This window comes from Streptopelia decaocto (assembly GCF_964273445.1).
Source record: "Streptopelia decaocto genome assembly, chromosome: 5".
In the NCBI taxonomy this organism is placed as follows: domain Eukaryota; kingdom Metazoa; phylum Chordata; class Aves; order Columbiformes; family Columbidae; genus Streptopelia; species Streptopelia decaocto.
The window spans coordinates 56,312,940-56,336,676 of NC_138659.1; positions in this window are offsets into that span (position 1 = coordinate 56,312,940).

A 23,737-nucleotide genomic window follows, 5' to 3' on the forward strand; every position below is an offset into this window, starting at 1 on the left:
GTTTTGGTCCATGAATGAAAGTTTTTTAACACAGGGGTAGCAAAGCATGAATAGCAAATACTGTGTGCTTACTCACTACCCTTACTTCAGACACAGTTTACAAAGAGTAAATGCTGAAGTGAGTGTTCACACAATCTAACTTCAGACATTTAGCTGTAATATCTGTGTTAAGAACTGCTCTGAATATTGTCAGGCAAGACAGAGAAGCAGAAGGGTTTGTAATTGTATTCTGGATGTTTTATTAGAACTATTAAATGTATATATGATGTGCAGAAGAGGAGAAAATGCGGAGTATGTACAATGACATTGGAGAAATGTTGTGAATTTAATAAACTGGATCAAACCCCTTTGTCTGCAGTGTTGAAAAGCACTCAATAAATTTTGGACTGCTTTGGACTTTGAAATTTTGGACTGCTTTTCCCAATTCATCTGCATTAGAAATCAGTAGCTTTTTAACAAGATTTTAATCAGTCTCCACAATCCCTTAGAACACTTGGAATAGAAACAATTAACTACATAAATATTTACCTGAAAATAGGATACAAAATGTAATTACTTTCTCGTATTTTATAATACTGACATTGACTGACATGGCACAGAATTTTCAGTAAGCATGACTGATCAGTGTTTCAAATTTATTCTTGTTCTGATAATATGTAACAGGTCCAGTAGCATAACGGCCCCGTTTTGATTGGTTAATACTACATTACGGTCTTGGACAACTTTTGAATTGCAGTCAACTGTTCTTAGGACATGCAGAATTTCCTTCAGTACATCTCCTTTGGGTCTTGATTAGGTCTAGTGTTGTTCAGATAAACTCTTAGCGGTAACAGAATTTGAGATGTGTTAGCTGTTAGAAGTTTCCCCTGAAAGGCAGAAGGTGGGTAGGAATTCTGAAGAGAGCAGTAAAATAAATAAAAAGGTCAGAACTTCGCTATATGTGCTAATAATATTTTCGTGTGGAGGCTGGTGGGATAGGCATCAGTCAAGAACACAGAACTGCTGCTAGAACAGTTCATGTAGCTTACACCTGGTCACGTTCCTACCCCCAGCCTTTCAGATGAGGATAGGAATCAGCTGGGCATTTACTTGACCAGGGAGAGTAGGTTTTACTTAGTGTAGTCATTAAATGTGATTCTGGGAAGCATCACACAAATCGTACTACGCTTTCTGCTTTCTCTTTTTTCTTTTTTTTCTTTTTTAACCATGAAAAGTGATTCGAAGTACTTCATCAAAAACCCAGTGTGGTTGTAGGACATCTGCATACTTTTAAAAAATGATACTTCATTCCCTGGACCATAAGTATCAACAGTCATGATTAGTCTTGTAGCATTTTTATTCTGCCCTGTCTCATATCCTGCCATATTTTATATCCCGTTTGTAACTTCAACCAGCTGACTTCGAAACGTTGGTAGTCCTGCATTTGACTAGTAAACAATCATTAATATGTTAATAAGTTTTCCATTCTGTCAGATGGTTGCCTCTTTAAGTAGTACAGCAAACTTTTTGTGTAAATGGAGCTTTCTAACTGTATCTGAATATACCATGTACCTGAATTTCAGTAAGCCTGTTTTCTTTCAGTTTCCTGAGCAGAATATATTTGCATTCATTGACATGTGTCCTGTTCTCCCTGAAATACCATTATTATTGCTATGTTTTGGAGATGCTGCATTGGGACCAGGATAAAAGGAGTGTGATTTCATGTAACTGATTTGCAGAGGGAGATGGGGAAGAAAGGTCTTGCTGAGTATGGAGGAGCTGTGGGAAGAGAGGTGGTTTGTAGCAGAGCTGCAGCAAAAATCCAGTGCTATAGATGGTTTCGCAGCAGGTTTTCCCTGAGCTGATATCTGGCAAGATATCTGTTACAGTGCAGAGCAAGGATCCTCTGCTTGGACTTGGCTCTGTAGCTGGTCTGTGTAGGTAAGGGAACACTCTGTTGGCTCCATATGCTCACTGCACTCACTTGAGGATGTCTGGCTGTGCCCAGGAAGCAGAAGCCTCTTAGGGAGAGGAATCTAGGGTGGAGGCAGCAGCATTTGATCTGCTTTCACCTCACTAGTGAGGTATACCTTTATTGCTGAAGTTCCTGATTTATAGCAAGGAGTTAATGACTATATTAACAACTGAAGTTCTCACTCATATTTGCAAGGGCAGAAAACTTGCTGAGCAAGAGCAAGGACTGTGTGAAGGCTGGATCTCAGACTGCCTTATGAATTTGCAAGCCAACACAGTAGAATAATGCTGAATTTATTCTCATGGTTACCAGGCAATAGTCTTTACAGGTTTTGAGGTCACAGATTGCAGAATATAGGCTTTCCCATGTTCATGCATGAAAGAGAGGAATGAAGAGAAGACTCAGAATTGTCTGTATTTAGCAACGTGCTCTACCTCTAGTGGTATGGCACCTTTGGAGCTTGAGATAGTATTAGCTTGACATCCCAAGGGCATGGAAAGGAGCCCAGAGGAAACGCACAAATTTCCTCTCTGGCTTAGATCCCTGCTGGATTTTAATAGGCAGATTATTCTCCTCTTGCTTAGCCCTTCGTGTCTGCTGCTAACTATTTTAATAAACAAGATCTTTTAGGCACAAAAACTCTCCAGTATTTCGAGTCAGTTGCCTCCTGGGTTTATTCTGGCATTTATAAATACACCTGCAACCTTCTCAAACTTTTTTTTTTTTTTTAATCAGTTTCATAAGGGATAACTGATTTATTTCAAAAGAGGATAAGCCCTTTCAAATATTTTTGTCCCAGCTACCAATTAGAAATGTGTATTTCTCCATTCTGAGCAGCCTTCTTCCATATTTTAACAGTAATTACTATTATTACCTAGTAGTCAGTACATAACTTTTTCATATAGAAGGCATCCTACTTTCCAAACCATAGAAAAACCAATGAAAAACTATTCCAATGGCAATACACTTCCATAACACATGTTGTGCAATGCATGTTATTCAAAAAGTAGGAAAGGGATCAAATTATTCTCTTCTCTCCAGTATCAACATAAAACTGCATTATATATGTTTGGAGAATCATGGCTTTGGCCACACTTAAGCTTCCTGCAATATTTTCTGTATACAACTTCCCAGTTAAAACATGTATCAGAGACAAGATCCTGGTAACTCTGCAAACTCTTCAGATAGTCACTTTCTAAAGAATAATGGGGGATAAGTGTTTTTTTATATATATAGTTTACTGGATGTTCTTTTAAAATTATCCACAACATGATAATTACAATTTTCTTTTAGGTGCAGTTGATTGTATTTACTAACGACCGTTAAAAGTTCTCATGAGAATACATTTTAATCACTGTTTCTAATCCTATTAAAAAACAAAACAACCTAAGCTAAAAAGACACGTACTAATATTCTAAATAACATGAAAGGTAACTTTGGCCTTTTTCGAAGCTCTTAACCTGTGAAGTCATAAGCTGGATGTGGAATTACTATTTAAGAACTCCAGACCTTGCCAGAGTCCTTGAGAAAAATGAAGGAAATAGAGAACTGATATTCCTGGCCCTCAAAATTTAGGAGAACTTGGACAGAATATGTTGGTTCTAAAAGGCTTCAGCTCTTTATCTTTGTCAGAGAAGAGCAATAAAGAATAAATAGTTCCTCTTTTTTTTTTTTTTACCCTGTTTATATTACCTATTGATATGGTGTTATCTGAAATACAGTAACTGACTAGAGAGGCATCATCTGTTAAGAAATATTCTTCTTGATTATGGTAAGAAGGACATTTAATCTCCTTTTATTAGTTAGAGGTAATTGAACTATTAATAAGAGGAGCTAATATTCTTCATATTTTTCAGTTGGTAGGTTGCCAGTTTGGCTCTCTGTTCCACTTCAGAGTGCAGTTGTTTCATCAATTCAAGTGTCATCTTGACAACAGAGGGGGTCAGATTCAACTAGTTCAGAGCAGCTTGACACAACACCACTTCTAACTTGGTTTATGTTTGAAATGAAAAATATTTCAAGGCTCCTATTTTTATTTCATATCTGTGTGAATGATGCTTGTTAGGGTCTCAGTCCAGTGCTGTCTTGCAGACAGAAATTCAAAAATAATAACTGATAAAGATGTCTCAGTGAAATGTTACTGAACAGTACGAGCTCTGATCATTATTTAACAGCTAAATTCAAGTTCTCTGTTTTTCATTTTAAAAAGATCCATGTTTGTGCAAACTGCATTTGAAGATATGATGGTAACAAAGGAAATGCACAAAATTATCTAAGTTTTGGTGAAAGGTAACTGTGAATCAAAAGTTCTTAGACAAAAGACTTTTGAAAAAAAAATCTGCTTTACATTTGATAATCTGAAGGTGTTTGGTGGGGCTTTTTTCAAACTGAAATTACAAAATCCCAATTAGAAATAAACTAAAGGAGCAATAATACCACATGTTAGACCAGTATGGCTCGCAATAAAAGGTAGTAGATCTAGGAAATGTGTTGAGAATAGAATGAACTTGGCATTACAGATAGGAGAGGAAATAAGCAGTAAGAAGCATTTGTAACTAAAAGATTCGTGGGCAGAAGTCCTGAAGAATACTCTTATGTTGTATATTATCTCTAGTATGCAGTGACCTTGTTTTATGAAAAATCATCCAGACCTGAAAGTTAAGGAATTGAGTAGGAAGAGGGTTGGAAGAGGACTACATGTAGCTCTTGATGTCTTGCAAATCAGGCTGTGTGACCTTTTTGGATGGATAATCAAGTTGTCTGTTAGCAAAAGCAGGTTTATGTCTGATACTGCTCCTAGAGAAATATTGACAAGGCTCCATTGGTTTCAGTTTAACAAGAAAGGTCTCATTTGCCAAGTGTGATTGAATTCTACCTTGATATGACTTCTCTGAATTTTCACAACAAAATTATTTCCTGTCTTGAGGAAACTGGGAAAGGAAGAGACCTGACTGGGTGCTATAGATGTAGTTTTCTTCTGCTTAGGGGGAAAGTGCTCTCAGTGTCTGTAACTCATCATGACTTAAGAAAGACAAAGCATTATTTTTAATGCTGTAACTAATGCCTGAGAGAATATGTAGTTGGAGTTTGTTGTTAATGTCTGTTTTCCCTTCCTTTTTGCTCCCCCCCTGAAAACTTCGAGCATTCCCCTTCTTTCATCCTGTGCACATTTTTTTCTTTATCTTGTCATGAACAGCAGAAATAAGATATCCGATATCCTTTTGTATGGTACAGTTTGAAGGCATGAGGATGCAAATTCTTTTGGAGAAAAACACTGTTTTCAAGGGTTACAACACAATGTGAAAATCAGCAATATGGTCAGCTCCAATGTTCCCAAATAGCATGTGGAGTATTTGGATATTGTTACTCCTTCTCATCCTATTGTCAGGCAATAATAGGATGTGAACAGATACTGTGTGTTCTCCAAGTGGAAAACTACAACCGCTCTGTGGGTAGTCAAAGTGCTATTTGCTTCAGCTGAAAAAAAATGGTAAATTGGAAGCATGGAACACATGACTGTGGGAAACTACAGCGGGTCCATGGATTCCCTGCCAGAGGGTATGGGAACAGAAATTAGCCTTGAAGATATTGAGGTTTACCCATGAGAAAGAAGGGAGTAAAGGAGTATCCAGAGATATTAAGGTGTACTCGTGAGAAAGAAGGGAGTAAAAGAGAAACATTGATGTTAGCAAAATTAGCCAACGATATGTTACTATTGCAGCCTGTAACCAATAGCAAAAAGACACATGAGCTGGTAAAGGCTGTATAAAAAAGCATTTGTGGCAATAAATGGAGACTGCTGTTTGTACATAAGAAGAACTTTGTCTATGTTGTTTGTCTGTCCCAATTGTGACACATGACGTCCAATCAAAAGTCTGAATGATAATATTTAATATTCTTATTTCAAACTGCAGGCTGAATTTAAACTAGGAAGGAAGAGCACAACTGCCATTAATATGAATCAGAAATCAGAGGTTTGTGTGTTTTGTTTTTTTTTCTTTTTTTATAGGCTGGAATTTATGTCTCTGGATCATATGACCTGCTGTTTCTTGACTAGAACTGTTTTTCAGTCTCTAGTTATTCTCCAATAATGGCAAACTGATTTCTACTAATGAAAACTCTCAAGTCGTCCTTCACAAGTTTTTACTGTAATTTCTTTTTCGGCCTTGGGCTTTGAGAACCATACACTAAACTGATGGTAAATTACCTCTAGAGTAAAGAACAAAATCTTGCACTGAAATGTGACCCTGCAATAATTAACACGGTATCCCAGAGGGTTCCTTGTATTGTGATACTCTTTCCTCTTCAGGCAAATTAATGGTCCTTACGATTCCTTGTAGATTCCAGTGTTGTTTTTATGCAGACGACTTTGCCATCTGCATTAGTGGGCCATCTGTCACAGACCTTCCAGTTGAAGTACAATGTAATTTGAACCTTGTGCAATTGATTGCTGAAAAAATAGATTTAACAAGCTGTTCCCATTTCATCTTGACTTTGAATTCTGGATTTTTTTTTTTAAACTTGCCACTTGAGTAGAGTCCTTTTTGGAAAATTATTTTGTTTTTCTTCTAGACATTTGTTAGCTTTTTATGGATTTGCTTGACTACTTTATCAATTACTATTTAATAAAACAAGAGTATTTCTCTACATTAGTGAGATATTATGTTCTTGTGAAAGAAGTATTAGTTTCCTGTTTTTCATTGCTACAAATTCATTCCAGCTATCATGTATGTACCATAACTTTTTGTCAGTATTACTTAAAATTAAGAAAAAGTGCCATATTTCTGTTTGATTTATTTTGGTTTTTACTTCTGAGGTTTCCTCAGGGACCCATGCATAGCCTGAACTGATTATGCTAAAATGAAGTTCCTACCTGTGTTAGATTATTTTTATTCACAGATTCCTCTGTAGAAACATACTTACTTATAAGACTCCAATGTCTTGTATTTTCCATATCAGCTCCTTAACACTAATACATTTAAACATTCAAAGTGAAAATTTTCTAAATATTATCATGATTATAATTTGTTTAAATAGAAAATCACTGATATTCAGAGATCTGTATTATAGTTTTCATTTTGATAAAGTCCTAGTTGTACTGAAATGGATATAAAACATCTGCACACCTGATATACTTTTTAAACTATTTTAAACTGCTTACTTTAGGTCCTAACTTTGGAGGTTGTCATTAAAACAAATGCATGAAGGTCTCCTCAGGGTTTTCATCCTGTTTAAACAAATTGAATTGATTTAGTGTTCCTATTACAATTTGTTAAACATACTCAGGCTGTTGGGGGACAAAATGTCACTGGGCTTTATTATAGATTACAAAGGGTGAAAAAAAGGGGAACTGCTCAGCAGGTTGTTTTGACATTAATTCATGTATAACATGCACAAAATGCTCCCTTCGTAGTAAATTTTTTAATCCTGTTTAATCACATGTCATTTTACTATTGTTTCAGAAAACAAATAAGACAAACTTTTACAGTTTCCTTACATAGTTCCTACTTTTAAATCAAGAATCTCCATTCCATAATTACAGTAAGCATCCATATTATAATAAACACTAATTATAGAATCCTCATCAAAAAACTTTTATGGGATTTTTAGTCAATCAAGAGAAGCAAATAACATGAATTTCTTATGTCCAGTTGTAAAATCATCTGGAAACTAGGAATGCTGGCACCACCTATGACATGGGAGATGGCATGCTGAAAATTAATGATTTTGAAAATTAATTCGAGCCAGGATAGAAAACTGGGTTGACATGACAGTGATGCTGAAGCTAAAGGGCTCATGTGACTTAAGACATAAGAGCAGAATAATACCCAAAAGAGGTGGGAAGATACTATACTACCCTTGTATGAACAGGATAGTAACTGTTCTTGGAATACTAGGTTCCTTTTCAGAACCCATAATTTGAGGAAGATGCTAAAATATCAGAGAGGTTCAGGGAATAGCCACAAATGTGGTGATAAGGTTGGAAAGGAAGGACTTTGTCTCTCTAATGGGAATCAGTTCAAGGAAATCCTGTCTGTGTGATGCAGAAGAACAAACTGAGTGCAGTAATCTTTTCTCTGCTAAATAGCTATGGACTGTTAATTATTTTTATGATGAAATGTTATTAAACTATTGTTCCAGAAAATTCCTTAAGAACAAGGCAGTCTTTGAAAACTGATATGGACATATTTAATCTATTAAGTTTAAAAATTGCTGATTATTAATCTTTGATATTTTGTGGTTGATAATCTTTCCCGGTTTCATTTAAAAATACTCTGGGTTAAAACGTTTTTTAAACTCCTTTTAACTATGGTATTGTATTGGAATGATCTAAAAGGTTTTAATTGAGTGGCTTTTTAAAAAGGCTCTAATTTACACTAAATACAATAGAAAATGCTTGTCTCCAGTATATCCTTGATGTAACTATTCTGATGATTTATTACCACAATCTATTATCATAGCAACTGTTCTTTGATGACGTGCAGAATTGGAACAATAAATCTCTGGTATAACATCTGAAAAACCATTACATTCTATGAATTTAATTTAGCAATGTGCGACAGTTTGTGTATGTTGTGGTGGTGTTAGGCATTTACTAATCTGTAGTCAGTGAAGTAACATGGACATTTCCAGAGGACAACTCAGATTATGGATGGGCCAGTTTACACAGGGAAGGTGTTTCTCACAGCAAGCTTTAAGAGCCCTGGTTGACAAGTCTCAGGACTTTGAAATTTGAATTGCAAGCCTAAAATTCAGAACCCTATCTCAGAAATATCTAGATAACAAACTCTCATTGACATATTTTTGTTTGGATTTCATGTGTAAAAAAACATTATGGATCTGAATTTGAAAATATGTATCCAAGGTTACATGGGAGTAAGAAAGTGAATCTCCAGGTTGATGGCCTAACCATCAGTTAGTATTTGCACATACCCCAGTTCCTGACCATCTCTCCCCTCCAATTCTTACTAACGTCTCATTACTCTAAGAGAAAGAATGTAAAGAACTTAATGGTTGTGAGCTATTCTTGAGAAGGTAGTGATATCAAGAAGGTTTAAGGATCACAGTGCAGAGCCAGAAATAGAAGACCTACTGAAGTAATACTGTAACAAGCAAAGTTTCTTGGTTTACAAGTAGGCAAATAATGAGAAAAATAAGTGATGCTGTATTATATTGCATTAATGAGACCAATATTGTGATGTCCTCCATGCTTTAAAACAGATGCTGAAATATTAGAAGATGTTTTTGCGAGAGCCACAACAATGATTCAACACCCAAAAACCTGACTTGGGATGAAAGACAAGAAGCTCTGAAGATCTATCTATTAATAGTTATTTTATTCAATAAATTATTTCTATTGGTATTCCTATGAGAGAAAATTTCTGATTATAAAGTCCTCTTTATCTGATAAAGATAAAAAAAGATTTGGTAGCTGTACTCAGATTAGGTACTTCATGCATATTTTACAAAGAAAATTTGGGAAAGCAAAACAGCAGGTGCATTTTTCACTGCTTCAATATTTAAAACTGAAGGCTTTTTTCCTGTTTTGGTTTTATTTTTGTGGGGTTTTTTGGTGTTATTTGGCTGTTTGGTGGTTGGTGTTTTCTGTGTTTGGGGTTTTTTTTGGTGCTTTAATAAAGTATAGTAAATTCAGAAAGTTATAGGATTGATTATGTGCATGTTTGTGTGAAACTGTATGCTATATGATGCACGTGTCAGGTGACAACAGGTGACAATAATCCTCCTTTCTTACCTTTAGAATCCATGACTGATTCATTTTTTATTGTGTAATTTGCAATAGCATCTAGAGTAGGCAAACTTAAGATTTTTGGGTATTATCCCGTTAGACATTAAACTCATGTATTGAAAACACTGCTCTAGTTCTAGAGATTTGTCAATTCAGATAATTAGTAATGAACAAGCTCTTTGCTTCAGTTAAATATATTAACAGTAACTCTTACATATATCTGGAAGGGTTATCTGTGGAGAATGAGAGTGGGAGTTTGCTCATCTATAGCAACAGTAGTTCTGGCAGACGTGAAGAGTTCTTGCAGGAAGATAAAGTGTGTGCTTGCATTAGAACACAGGAGTCAAACTGACTCCAAACTGCTTCTTCACTCAGGTTCATTAGACATTGGTCTCACAAAGTAGCCTGGTAACTTTTCTTTGATTTACTTCAACAGCCCAAGGTTTTAAAACTCGCAAATCTTTTTCAGTAATGTTGGCTCTGTCTACAGAAGGAAGATAGATTGAATATAATATAATTATATTTAATAAATATATACATGTCATATTTAATTTATGGTTTTAAGTATTCCAGCTATTCGGATACTAGGCTACTGGTAAACTGGTGTGACTTGTAGTCAACTGCCTGCAACTACAGACTGGATTAACGAAGCTTGTTACTCATAAAATCCATAGACCATTTAAATATTTTTCCAGAAGTGAAAATATACTAAACTTCTGTGAACTCTCCCTCACTATCCAGCTTTAAACTTAGTTACTGTAACATGTGAATGAAGTTCTATACTTATTTTCAGAAACCTTGACTTTAGAAACAAAGGACGCTTGACTGATTTACATTCAAAAGCAAACTGAAAACCATGGATTTCATAATGTTCATACTGGATTAGGTTAACTGATCATGTTAATCACACTGAGTCCTTAGGTAATGCTTATTAGAGTATAAACCTGCTTAATTTGTTTTCTGTATTTTTTTTTTCCTAGTGAATTGAGATGTTACTTTTGCAGATCTTCAAATATCATCTTAGCAATTTGCAAATTAATACACTATTAGGTGGTAATTTTGTATTTTTTTTGTTTTTCTTTTTTTGTTTTGTTTTTATTTTAGAATGATGTTGTCTTATGGTTTTGGTAGCATGAAGAAAGCAGTAAAATTCATCAAGGGTGAAATTCATTCCTGGAAGAAAGCCAGAAAAGGGAATTTGTTCCAATTATGTTGTGCTTGAGACCTGCTATGACGTGGTTTTATTGAAAAAATTATGGGACTAGGATTCTTGAAGAATTATTCTCAAGTGATTTCTGGTATGCTGTGCTGATACCACTGTAATATCAGAACATCTCAGGAAATCAATTAATTTACAATCTGTAGGACTCATGAGAAACAATTATTTTCATAGACAGAATTGAGTGAGATTAAAAAGTTTTCCCAAGGTCATGCAAAAACTTACTATTGAGGTAGGCACTCACCAGAGCCAAAAGGAACTAAAATTTTTATTATATTAATTCAGACACTTCTTTGTGGAATACAGAATGAGAGCAACTGAGAATTCCTATGAAAAGTTTTTGAAAATTTGCATCTGGATAAAAACATTGTGCTTTGTTAAATAATCTTGACTTTTGAACTTTTTTAGTACTTAAACTAACAAACCCAAAAAACAACAAACCAAAAACCTATACAAAAAATGGGAAAATTGTCTACTGGCATAGAATAAGTGTTTGTTTTGTTTTGTTTTTTCTAAAATGAGTTTGTGCAAAATCATCAAATCTACAGGTATTCCTGTTAAAAAGAAAAAAAGAAAATAGCTTTTTTTCGCAACATTTTGATGAAACATTTCTGATGAAACAGTTCTGTTTACTGGTCTTTGTGTTTCACAATCCAGTTCCTTGACTAAAAGTTCATTCTTATTTTTTACAAAGGACACAAAAAGAGCTATATGGTTTTAAAAGAAACGAAATGATGTCTGATTCAGAAGGAGAGACTTGTGAAGCTTTGATTCACAGTTAATTTTATAGCCATTGTACCTAGTCTTGTTTTTGTTTTAGGGGTTTGGTTTTTTTCAACCTAAATTCTAAATACATTGAAGCTGCAATGCTAGGCAATACTAGTGCTGTGGTATGGAAGTAGTTTTACATTTAATTTTAATTCATATTACCAAAGATACATTCTCTGTTATTGAAAAGTAGTTTCTTCATACACGTATGTAAAGTAGAGGTGAAAATGACCTATTAGGTTGCCATTTTCATACCACTGCAAGAGGTTTCTATTTAACTACAACCTGAGGCGTATTTTCTTTATCATTAGAGATGTATGTATGCCATGTAATTATTTCAGTCCAACCCTTTGGGATTTTATAACATTTTTGACAGAAAAATCTAACAACATTTAAGATAATAACACTGGATAGATCGACTGTCAGATTATAAATCCTTAACGAGTTCCAACAATATTAATTTTAAGGACATTATATTTCTATGCTAATGAAATGCTAGAAGGTGGCAAAGAAAAGAATGCGGTGTAATTCTTTGCATCTCCTTGTGCTGAAATTTCTTCTTTAGAATTGAACTGTAATTCCATGACAAACTAGGCACAGACTAATAGACAGACTTGATAAATGTTTTCTCCATTTTGACTCAGTTGTGAAATGCTGAAAGAAGGCAATTTTAATCTTGATTGAGTACATCTTTTGTAACAATCATTCAGAGCTTAGTTAAAGATGTTTACAGACCTTGCAAGCCTTTCCTGTTCTCTTTAAATCCCATAATTTTCTTTCTGCACATTCATACTCTTATCAGGACAAATAAAATATGTTTGGGAATGATAGCTGGAATTTGGAATGCGTTTACGTTGTATAGTTCTTATACATTCTAATTTCATATGTAGTGCTGGATATCTATGAAGCATCAATAAACTATGAAAGATCAAAAGAACAGTAAATGCTGGAAAAGCGATATAGAAATGTCTCCTGGTTTTACATCTGTATATATACCTTTTTAATAATAATTAAAAAAATCTTAATTACATACTTATATTGAAAGTATATCTATTTTTAGAATTGTTTTGTGACTTTGCTGCTTTTATTTGCTAGAGATTTCCTTCTTTTTGTAGCTATGAATCTGCACTTGGAGGTTGAGTGTGAAGGTAGTCATGGGTAGCAAAGTTTTTCATACATTTTGAATTGCTTTTCTGCAACAAAATGTTCTCTGGCAAAGTTCCAGAAAACACTATAACAGTAGCTGACAGGAAGACTGAGAGTCTACTGATTTGTTATTACATGCAAAGTTCTACATTTGTCTCCCTGAATCTCTCCATTATCCTCAGAAATAAAGCTGAAGTTCTTGCTCCCATCCCATTGCAAAAACAAGGACAGTGGTTTTGATTTAAGCCCCAAGCAACACAGAAGCTAAAGGACGCTGCAACCTAAATGCAACTTTGGCCTGTAAAATGAACCTTTGAATTCTAAAGCAATAGATGACTGAGGTAATTACTAGAAATACAGATATTTCCACGGTTTATCACTCAGTGCCAATATGTGTGTGTTATCGCAGTATGCCAATAAGGGCTTACCACCAAATACTTGCATAGTGGAAATATTCAAATCCACTTAACTGGATAAAGGTTAATCTTTCTCTCAAAAAAAAGGTTTTGATGTTCAAAGGAGAAAAAGTACATAAAAATAGACATGTACAAATTCATAGGACTGTGCAGGCAAAAAAAAAAAAAAGAGTGTTGGTCCAACTGTCTACTCTCTGTGAGATTTGGAAGGCTGTGGCAATCAAGGAAGGTTCCCCATGACTAGAAAAAAGGCAAATGTCACACCCTACCTTCAAGGTGAAAGAGAACAAGGTGGGGAATTATGTGCTTGCTTCAGATCACAGGCAAATTCTGGAATAGGTTCTCCTCCAAGCCATTTCAAGGCACAATAAAAGACAGGAAAAAGACAGTAAACATTCAGTGTGGATTTCCCAAGAGCAAATCCTGCCTGATCAACCTGATTGCCTTCTACAACGGGATGACTGATTCTGTGAATGATGGGAGAACATCAGATTCATTTATCTTGACTCTGTCAAGGCTTTTGACACTGCTGTAGGATTCATCTAGCCAGCTAGGGAGATATGAACTAGCTGCATGGACTAAAACTTATGGTAAAAACTGGCTAGCCTGCTGGCTTATAGAATAGTAGTCCATGATTTGAATTCTGGGTGGCCCATTATGAATGGTTTTCTTCAGGGGCGGAGACTGTTTGTAATCTGTACTGGGATGACATAACAGCATGCATCAGTTACAGACCTGTGGATAACGTCAGAGTGACCAAGCAAATCCTACATCTAGGAGGGAATAAATCCATGTATCAGTTTAGGCTAGGAATTGTCTGCAGAAAAGGACCTGGGTATCCTGGTGGACAAATGGAATATAAATAACCAGTGTGACTTCTTAGTAATGGGAGTTGAATGCACATGGTTGTGTTAGCAAGAAAGAGGCAGTGGCATTAGAAAAGTGAATATTCCCCTCCATTCAGCATTTATGATCATATGCCTGGAAAACAGAGTCCGGTTTTGGTCTCCCCAGTACCAAGTAGGCATTGACAAACTAGAGAAAGTCTACTGAAAGACTTTTAAGATGCTTAGGGGCCTGGAGAATACGAGCTACAATGAGAGGTTGTGGGAAGTGTGTTTAGTCTGGGGAAAATCTAAGGGGAGATCTAGTAGCTGTCTTCCGTTATGTGAAGGAAGATTATAGAGAAGAGTGAGCAATACTCCTCTGAGAGGTGCACAGTGAAAGCACAAGAGGCAACAACTGCAAACTACAAGGGAAATTCTAGTTAGATATAAGGAAAAAGAATCGTAGTCAGAGTGTATAAGTACTGTAACACTTGCCAAGACAGACTGCGAAATCTGCATTTCTATGAAATTTACGGTCACAGGTAGCTAATTTTCTACATTACAGTAAAAACAAATGCTTGAAACAGAGAGCTTAAAAAATAATTGTCAGGAAAATGTTCCCTTCACATAAAAATGAAATAAGATGGATATGACTGTTCATATTCAAATGCAGCATATTGTAATTAGCCAACACTATATTTCTCAAGGGAAAGAAGCCAAACCACTTAAGTAATATTTCAGATAGATTTCAATTTGTTATGATGAACATAAATATTCGGTTGCTGCCGTATAATGGCCAATATTATTTATACACGTTTAGCCTGCATTCCTGAAGTTATTGAACAATGTTATGATGCTTATTAACTTATTTAGTGCATTGGAGTATTGATCTGTCTTTTTAGAAATTTGTAGTGGAGTTTTACTATGAATCACTCTGCATATAATCATAACTCTGAGTTTTTACTGCATACAGTTCTTAATCCCAATAGACTTATTAAGTAAAATAGTCTGATGAAATACAGTTGACTTTCAGCAGTCTTTCAGCACATGTACCCAAACATTTGGGCTAGAACTTTACTATCTATACCAATGCCACATACTCCAGTAGCCTTCATTATTTGAGAAATATGTCCAATAATAATGCTAATTCTGTTGGTGTATTACTTGTTTAATATTTGTAAAAGTATTTTAGGATTATTGAGGGTTTTATAAAACTGTTTGTCTACTCTTTGATTTCCTTTGTATTCTTCTATAACTTAAAATTAACCTTATAATGTTAGTGAGAAACCAAAATCTAATTATGCCAAAACACCACTTCTAGTTTATTGTAATATAATTAACAGATTAGTTCCCTAGTTTGACTGACTGGTCCATAGACTCTCTTGCATGATAGAGTGTATCTTGCCAGTTTATCTTATTTTCATGACTTCAATAACCTATGGCAACAAACAGGTTTACAAGCACAGGTATAAAGAAAGTGTTGTCTCATTTGATATTCAGAAAATATTCAAGTGTGGTGTGTCAAGAGTAGGTGGAAAGTTAAAGCAGAAAGATTGACCATGGATTTTGTAATATTCAATTGAATAAATTGCTAAATGTCTCTCAATGAATTTCAGAAAAAGCCAAGAAAAATGTGTATTCTTATTCTACATCATGTATGAATATGATTCATCAATGATATGACATCTGCTTTATACCTGCCCTAGACCAGCCTAGGGACAAATTCTTCTGTTTATATGCAATTTTTATGGATTAAATAAATTCTGTGCAGGTTTTATGAATTAAATTTGTTGATTGTAAGGTCACATATGTAACATTAAAGTTTATGGAACAAACCCTTCGTTGAAGTATTTTATAACATTTGCTCTCCTAGGTAAGAGGTAACACACAAAATACAGAATTTAAACAAAGAATTTACTGTGTATAATTCCCTCTTAAATGAGTCACAAAACTACCAGAAAATTTCAGGCTTCTCCTTAACAGTTATGGGAGCTGATCAAACTCTTGAGATGTTTTTCATCATTTGATCAATAGACCTTTACATTCTTTTGAGAAGCATGTTCTTCTTGTGTGTTTGAGCTGATGTAAAATTTCACTCTCAGAAAGACAGAGTTTAAAAGAGCAGGGATTACTAAATCCCAAGAGGGCCCTTTCTCCTGCATTTATTTTTTCTCAGTGACATTATTTTGGATTTATGTATCTGTGACCCAAGAAATCAAATACTTGACTGTGCTTACAAAGCAGAGTGAAATTCTCAACAGCATGTTGATATGGATTTTCTGATTGTACTTCAGAAGATGTTTAGCAGTTCTAAATAAGAATAAATCACATGCATATTTTACAGTTCTTGAAAAAAAATTTAATGTATAGCTTAAGTAAAGATACCGAGATGTATTTGTTACATGCTAGATTTATTTTGCACATATCAATCATAAATTACTGAAATATGTAAATAGAGTAAGTTTAGAAGAAACTATCACAAGTTGTTCCCCACTTAAAGATTAAATGGGATTATTGTATAACTTTGTAAATTCACCTTGCTAATAAAGCAAAAGCTTTATATATAAAGCTAAAGTTAAATCCTGTTGCCATAGCAAACTACTCTCCACAGAATGAAACTCCCATTTCTATATTTAAAACTTATTTCATCCATCCTATACATTTCCATTTGTATAAACCCTAAAAGAAAAAGTATTTAGTAAACTAATTCTCCAGTAACAGGCCTTAATTTTGATTACATAACTACATAGAGAAACAAAGCTGGCTTTTATGCTTTTTTTGTGAAGGAAAGGATAGCAATATTGAGTCTTGAAAGGAATAAAATAAATAGGAAATTAAGTAAAAGGCAATTTAAGAAATGAAGGATAAAAATGCAAGATAAAAATGCTAAGAAAGAAGTGGTTAGAAAGATGCCATGATGAACAAAAGAAAGAAATGCAAAAGCATTGTTTGGTTTGTTTTTTTTAGGGTAAGAGGGCGCTACATGGGCAAGGAAAGCAAATAATCTTTTCCTACTGCTCACATTGCCATAGCTTGTAGAATACTGGATAGAGAGTTGCATTTTTAGGAGATAGCACAACATAGATCATCCCTCATCCCACAGTAACTTTTTTAGTTGCTCTTGGTGTGAATGTCATCCTAAAGTCAATATGGAAGAAACATTACTTCTTATTTTCCTATTAGATAGTTCCTTGTGATTTTAATACCATTAGTACTTCCTCCCCTTTAAGCAGCAGTGTTTCATGTGTATCAGTTGTGTATGAAGTCTGCTGTAGCTGGTATAACAAAACCCTCAGTTGTCTGCTTCAAGCAATAAGTGCGTGAAAATCTATTTCATTAAATTTGATTATTTCTGTAACGGAACCTATGTTCCATTTTTTTTCTGCTTGTTTTTCTGTTTGCTATACAACCCTTTTTGCATACTGCTGACGAACAAATTTGTAGTTGCCTAGATGTTTTCCATTTTATTTTTCACATGTTCTTGAATACAGGTCCCTTATTTGTGATGCTTTCACTGTTAGATGCTACACTAATCTTATAGACAGTTAAAAATTCTAATGTGAGGAATACCTGCTTCCCCTCACCATTCAGCTGAATGTACTGAGCCTACTTTTGCTTTTATTTTAAATAAGAGCAGTTTATTTCTCATCCTCATTCCTGCTAACCATCTTTCATTTGCCCTCATGTTTATAGTGGTCTTACTGTAAATTAAGGTAAGGAATTTTAGTTTCAGGATGCTGTCATCCAAAATTTCAAATGTTTTATTAAGCTGTGCACTTTTCACCTTCTGTAGAAATCTTTACTTCCTTGTATTTTTAGGTTTCTGACTGAAGAACCTCTTAAAATGTGCTTTCATTTTTGGTGCAAACTCAAATTCAGTGTTATTTTCCGCAACTCTAATTTTTTCCTCTACATTTTTTTAATTCCAGGATACAGTCCTCTTTGGTAATAATTTCCTTTCTTTTTTGTGGGCTATCTGCTTACTTCTTAGTATTTAGAGAGGTTTTTCAGTTAGAACTGAAGCCCTATAACACCATTAGGATAAGTTTCAGGTTGCTTTTTTCAGGTTTTAAATACATTTAAATTCTTGAAATTCTAATTTCAGAACACTTCACTAATTAATTCCACCAATTTCGTAAACTTGCTCCTTCAGAAATACAAGAAATGTAGAGCTAGTACCCATTTGTGACTTTAAGGAAAGCTGTTAAGAATACTCCAGCACCCTGTTGGCTAGTAAATTTGTCTTAGATCTTATATGACACTTTAACTGGGTAGAAGAGAACAGTGCAACAGAAGTTTCTATTTCTGGCTGGGAAATTGTGGCCTCACCATACACATGGTTTCGGTGGAAACACAACCTCAGCAGATGAGGCTGCTTGTGCTGTCCCATATAGGGATACCAGGCCTTCAGCACCAGGATGACTTTGCACCTGTACCCAGATACATTCTACCTAACTTTTAAAACTCTAAACTGAGATCCTTGTTGATGCTTTTCAGTAAAAGATGGGTGCTACCAGCAGGTAGTCATCCCTCGGGTAAGCAGACTCACAAACTTATGGAGCTTCACTCTGTCTTTCCAACTACAGAGGAAGCCTAGGTTGACTAGCCTTCTGATATTCATGTGTCAGCAAAATCATCAAATCATTGGAAAAAACGTAATTCTTCCTATTCTTTCCTTCCTACAATTCTTCAATTTTCAATAGAAAAGCTGTTTTTTTCTAGGAGGAGTAATTTTACAGCTTATGACAGTTAGAACCACTGAGCAAACTCCTAATGTTTATACAGACATATCTCTCAAACCATTTGCATAATGTAAAAATATAGTTGATGCTTTGTTTACATTACACCAAGGCTATAATGCATAATGAAATTACATGGGAACTTCAGAATCATGTAGTGAAGCAGTGATCACAATCTCTCCTGAGATCATCTGTGATAAATCAAAATTTTATTTGACTCTTTATTCAATCAAAAAGATTACTCACGAAGTCCATATCTTTTATTTGTATCTCAAAATAAATAAAGTCTGCAGAATCTGCATAAAAATGTAAGGCTTTTTCTTCTTCCAAATGAAATGCTTTTAAGTATATTTGGATTAAATTTTCAAAGGATATACACATAAACTTTCCAAAGGAAACACAATGATTCTAAACACTTTAAATTGAAATAATTAGAAATACATTTTGTGACTATCAATTCTTTTTAACAGAAGAGTCTTCATGTACAAATCAGTCAATTGAATAATGTTTATATCATTTGTCAAATAATATGTCAACTATTTTGTCATAAATTCTCAGATTGGCATTAGTCACCTCTAGATTCTCTCAGTAAATTACTGTCATTTTGGACAGAGGCTGATTTTAGAATATCAGCTTTTTACTTGGAGGTAAACCTGATTCTAAAAAAAATATCTCTATTCTAAACACAAAGGATGGAAAGATATCTGGGCACAGTTCTGAATTTTGATTGACCTCAGTCAAATTATGGATATCTTGTAGATGAACATTGAAGTGCTGCGCTGTTTGGTTTGTTGTTTTTTTTTTAATTGGTAGTATAACAGAAAGCAGGATGACAGCTTAAGTGTTGTCATTAGTCTGATATTGTGTAAGCCACAGGATCACAACAGCCCTTATCTAAGTGTTCTGTATGCAAGCACATACACATATATTGAAGTGTTAGCATATGTTGAAAAGTATAGTTTTCATCATTTTTTCCCACTATTTTTATATGACACTGCCTTACCACGTCTCTATTTTCAGATAAAAATTCCATGCTTTTTAATTTTCTATGCTTAAAGAAACCAAGAAGAATAATATTTCAATTATTTATGAGTCTTGTAATAAAGTTTGTGCTATTTGGTTACTCTTTTATGGTGTAATTAATACGCATAGTGCTGAATTGTGAAACGTCTTCTGGTTGTGGAAAAGGGTTTATTAATTTCTGAAGAGTGGTATAGCTTTCGTGTGAGTAGCTTTTGTAGTTGGTTGTTTCTTTGCTACATGTAAGACAGAAAAAATAGACTATCTTATTCTCCTGAAATTAATTTCTTTTCGTCTTACCAACGGTACCAAGGAATTTTTTTGTGTGGTATTGAAGATGTACCACTTCCTCAACACCTGCTGGTTTAAATTACTTGGAGACACTGGGAATATACTTGCTTTCACAGGTATTTCTAACAACTAATTACCTGTGAAAATTCATTTGGTTATTTGCAACTTGAAATGACAGGAAGTGTTATGAGAGCAGTAGGTTAAATATATTCCCAGCTTACTCACGTCTGTTTTTTAATTCTACCGATTGAGCTTTAGCATATAGACTGTATTGCTGCTCCACTGGTTACTATATCAATAATTAAATAATTCAGGTTTGATTTCTATATGAAATTAACTCTATGTTATGTTGTATGTAACACTTATACAACAGTATTCCATTTTATGGTGGGAATAATTATTCTAGTTAACTGAAAGGAATAATAATGGCATGTGCTATCCTGAACTTCTATCATTATCCTGTCATATAATCAAAATCACAGTCTCGTTTCAATTAGCATAGCCCAATAGAATGGCTATTCCCCACAAAAAAAAATAGAAGTCCTGTAGGATTAAAATATTTTGTGGCCATTTGTTACATGTCATCAGATTCTACCTAACAACTTTTGAACTATTAGGTTGTTAGCCAAGGATACAGAGTACACAGAGATGTTTTTCTCAGTCTGGCAGGAAAGCTATATAGATCTCTTTTCAATTCACAAATGGTGAGAATTAGTATCACCAAAAAAAAAAAAAAAAAAAAAAAAAAAAAAGGAAAAGAATATCGAAGATAAAAGAATCAGATTATACTGCAGTGTTTCAATTCTTGAGGACATAAAAAATACAGGCTTAAAATTGCAAAGAAAAGGCCCAAAAATGGACTAGATTTGCCACATATGATTCATGCTTTTCCTAATGCAGCATTTAAAAGAAACATTTGATTTTGTAGAAGTTATGAGACTGTGAAATCACCAGTATTCTATGTTGTGTGCAAACTGTGCTGGGCTTCAAGCTTTGTAAATTAATGCTGCAAGACATTGCACATCTTTAACATTGATTTACCCATGAATATATAGATTACTTAGCAGATATAGACAAGTTGCACTCCAGGCAACTCCTACCTTGAATGGTTGGCAGGTCAAATCCATTGATATGGCTGTATACCTGTTGCATTATTGAAACATAGTCTGAAAAAATATTTTTAAAAGGATTTTCATGGCTAAACTCATAGTGTTAAGTGATTAATTATCTCCTTCTTCCAAGTCAGAAGTGCTGAATCCACATTGTTCTACACTATTTCACTTTATAACTTGACTTTTTACCATCTAAAGGATCTTTGAAGAGCCACTTTTAATTTTACTATGTAGATATGCTTGTAAAAATGGATGACTTCTCAGATAATGAGGTCCAACTCTATAGAGAGTACTTGGAATGTGAGCAACCTTTTACTGAATTTGCATTTTCTGAATCTGTGTATTTAGAGGGAAAACAGTGGTGAGAGCAGAGCAGTGAACAGATGGGCTGTCATTGTCCTTTCTTGTTTGTTCTGGATTCCAAACTGACTGCAGTTCAGTTAAGATCAGCAATTTAATTCTTAAGAACAATGATCCTGGTTGAAGGCTAAGTTCATAACATCCGAGTTCACTAACAAGGGTTCTCACTTAGATACTTCCCTCATTTTCCCCTTTCATACAGAAGCTTGTTTGTTGATATTACTTGAATTGTTTCCTATGTCTTTCCCTTTTTATTGCAAAATACATATATATCATTAGCAATATCTCCAATTTCACAATTTCTCTCTTTTCTTTTTACCTTATCTTTTCTTGTACCTCACCTGAAAATGGAATTTTTTGAAGTTTTTTTCACACTCAAAGGTCTCATATTATCCTCGAGCTAATGTTACTGATTTCTTTATTGATCTACTATCTTCTTTGTCTGCGTTCCCTTTTTAAACTATCACAAAGAATATCTATCCCTTTACTTTGCTGGTTAGACAACAATGAGAAAATTGTTCTCCAAAATAAGCACAATTGATGCTATTTTTTGTTTCCAGTTGCTTATTTGATCTGTCAGTCATCCCACCAATTTCAAACACAGCTAGAAGTAAAAAGTTGGACTAGAAAAAGATAGAATGAGGATGAATACTCTTCAGCATTGTAGAGTCTAAGGCAAGACAATAAATACAATGAGATTTCTGCTTGTAACTTCTATCACATTTTTGAATGCTGTATTTAAAACACAATTTTTTTAGGCATGGCTTAACGACTGAACAAAATACCATGCAAACTTTGCTTTATTAAAATGTTTAAAAGGCAAAAATACTATTGTATGAAAAGAAAGAGTGATTCTGTAAGGGATAAAGTTACAGGTATTTTAAAGGAGGGACGTATGTGAAAGGAAAACAGAAATTTCTGGTGCCTCAAACTAAACAGGTATCATATTTCCAACAGTTTTTCTTATTTTCCTGGAACAACTCCATGGTTTGCACCTAATTAAATGCAGTTATAATTTTCATATGATTTTCCATTCTATGTAGACAATAAGCAGGATGGGATTGCAATTAGAGTAACAGAAACAGCTGTGTTAGAGCTCTAATTTTGAAGGAAAAACAACTGTACATAAAAAAATAATGAGGCTGAAGACAACTAGCTCACCTGTATGAGCATATACAGTAAAAAAATGTGCATTTCAGTTACATCTGCACACCAACTAGTGTCAGTCAAAGAAAAGGGGCAGCATTAAAACAGATAGTTTAAAGTATTTCAAGCGATCATTAAAACATGCACAACATGACACCATGTAACACTTATCATTTCTATCTCCAATTTTCTTTCCTGTCACTGTGTAACTCTTTGTCATATCGAAAATTACACTGTAAATTCCTTGGGGGCAAGTTTTGTGTCTTAATATATTTTGCAAACTGTCAGCAGTCTTGGGGTGCTGTATAATAATGTGTTGGATCTCATTAGTTTGTGGATGTATTTTGATACAAGTAACAGTATGTGTTTAGTTTGCTAACCAGGTTAGTCAAATCAGGTTTTTTCCCATTATTTCCTGTTACCCGCTTCTCTCTCTCTGTGTAAAGCTGTGTGCACACAGAGGTGCACACAAATATCTCTTGTAGGACCTCAGTCCTCCATATTTGTTAAAACAGTGTAGTTCGGGGTTCAAACGGACAAGATTTGGTTTTGATGGGGCTCAAGCTTACAAGGAGAAACAGGCACTCAGTATCTCAAAGGATGTTCTCGGCAATTCAGCCCACTTATCTCTAACTCAGGTAAGACATGATTAAATTGGAGCAGCTACAGCCCATAAGTCCATGAATGCCCGCTGTTTCTAAAGTCTCTGATCTCAGCTGTTGGCTCAGTGGGAATTTTGCCCTGTGCGGTATTGAGCTTCTTCATATCTCATTGACTTCAGTGAGAGCTGAAAAGGGCTCCGCAGGTGATGGCAGGTACCAGTGGAAATTTAAATGTCCAGATCACTTTGAGTATCTAAGTGTTAGCACTAAGAAAGAGTAATCCTATCTCACAAGTGATACAAAGCATTTTATCCTTATACCTGCTCATCAGTAGGCTGTCCTCAAAATGGGCAGCATATGCTTTCTCTTCCCTTCCCTCTCAGTTTGGTG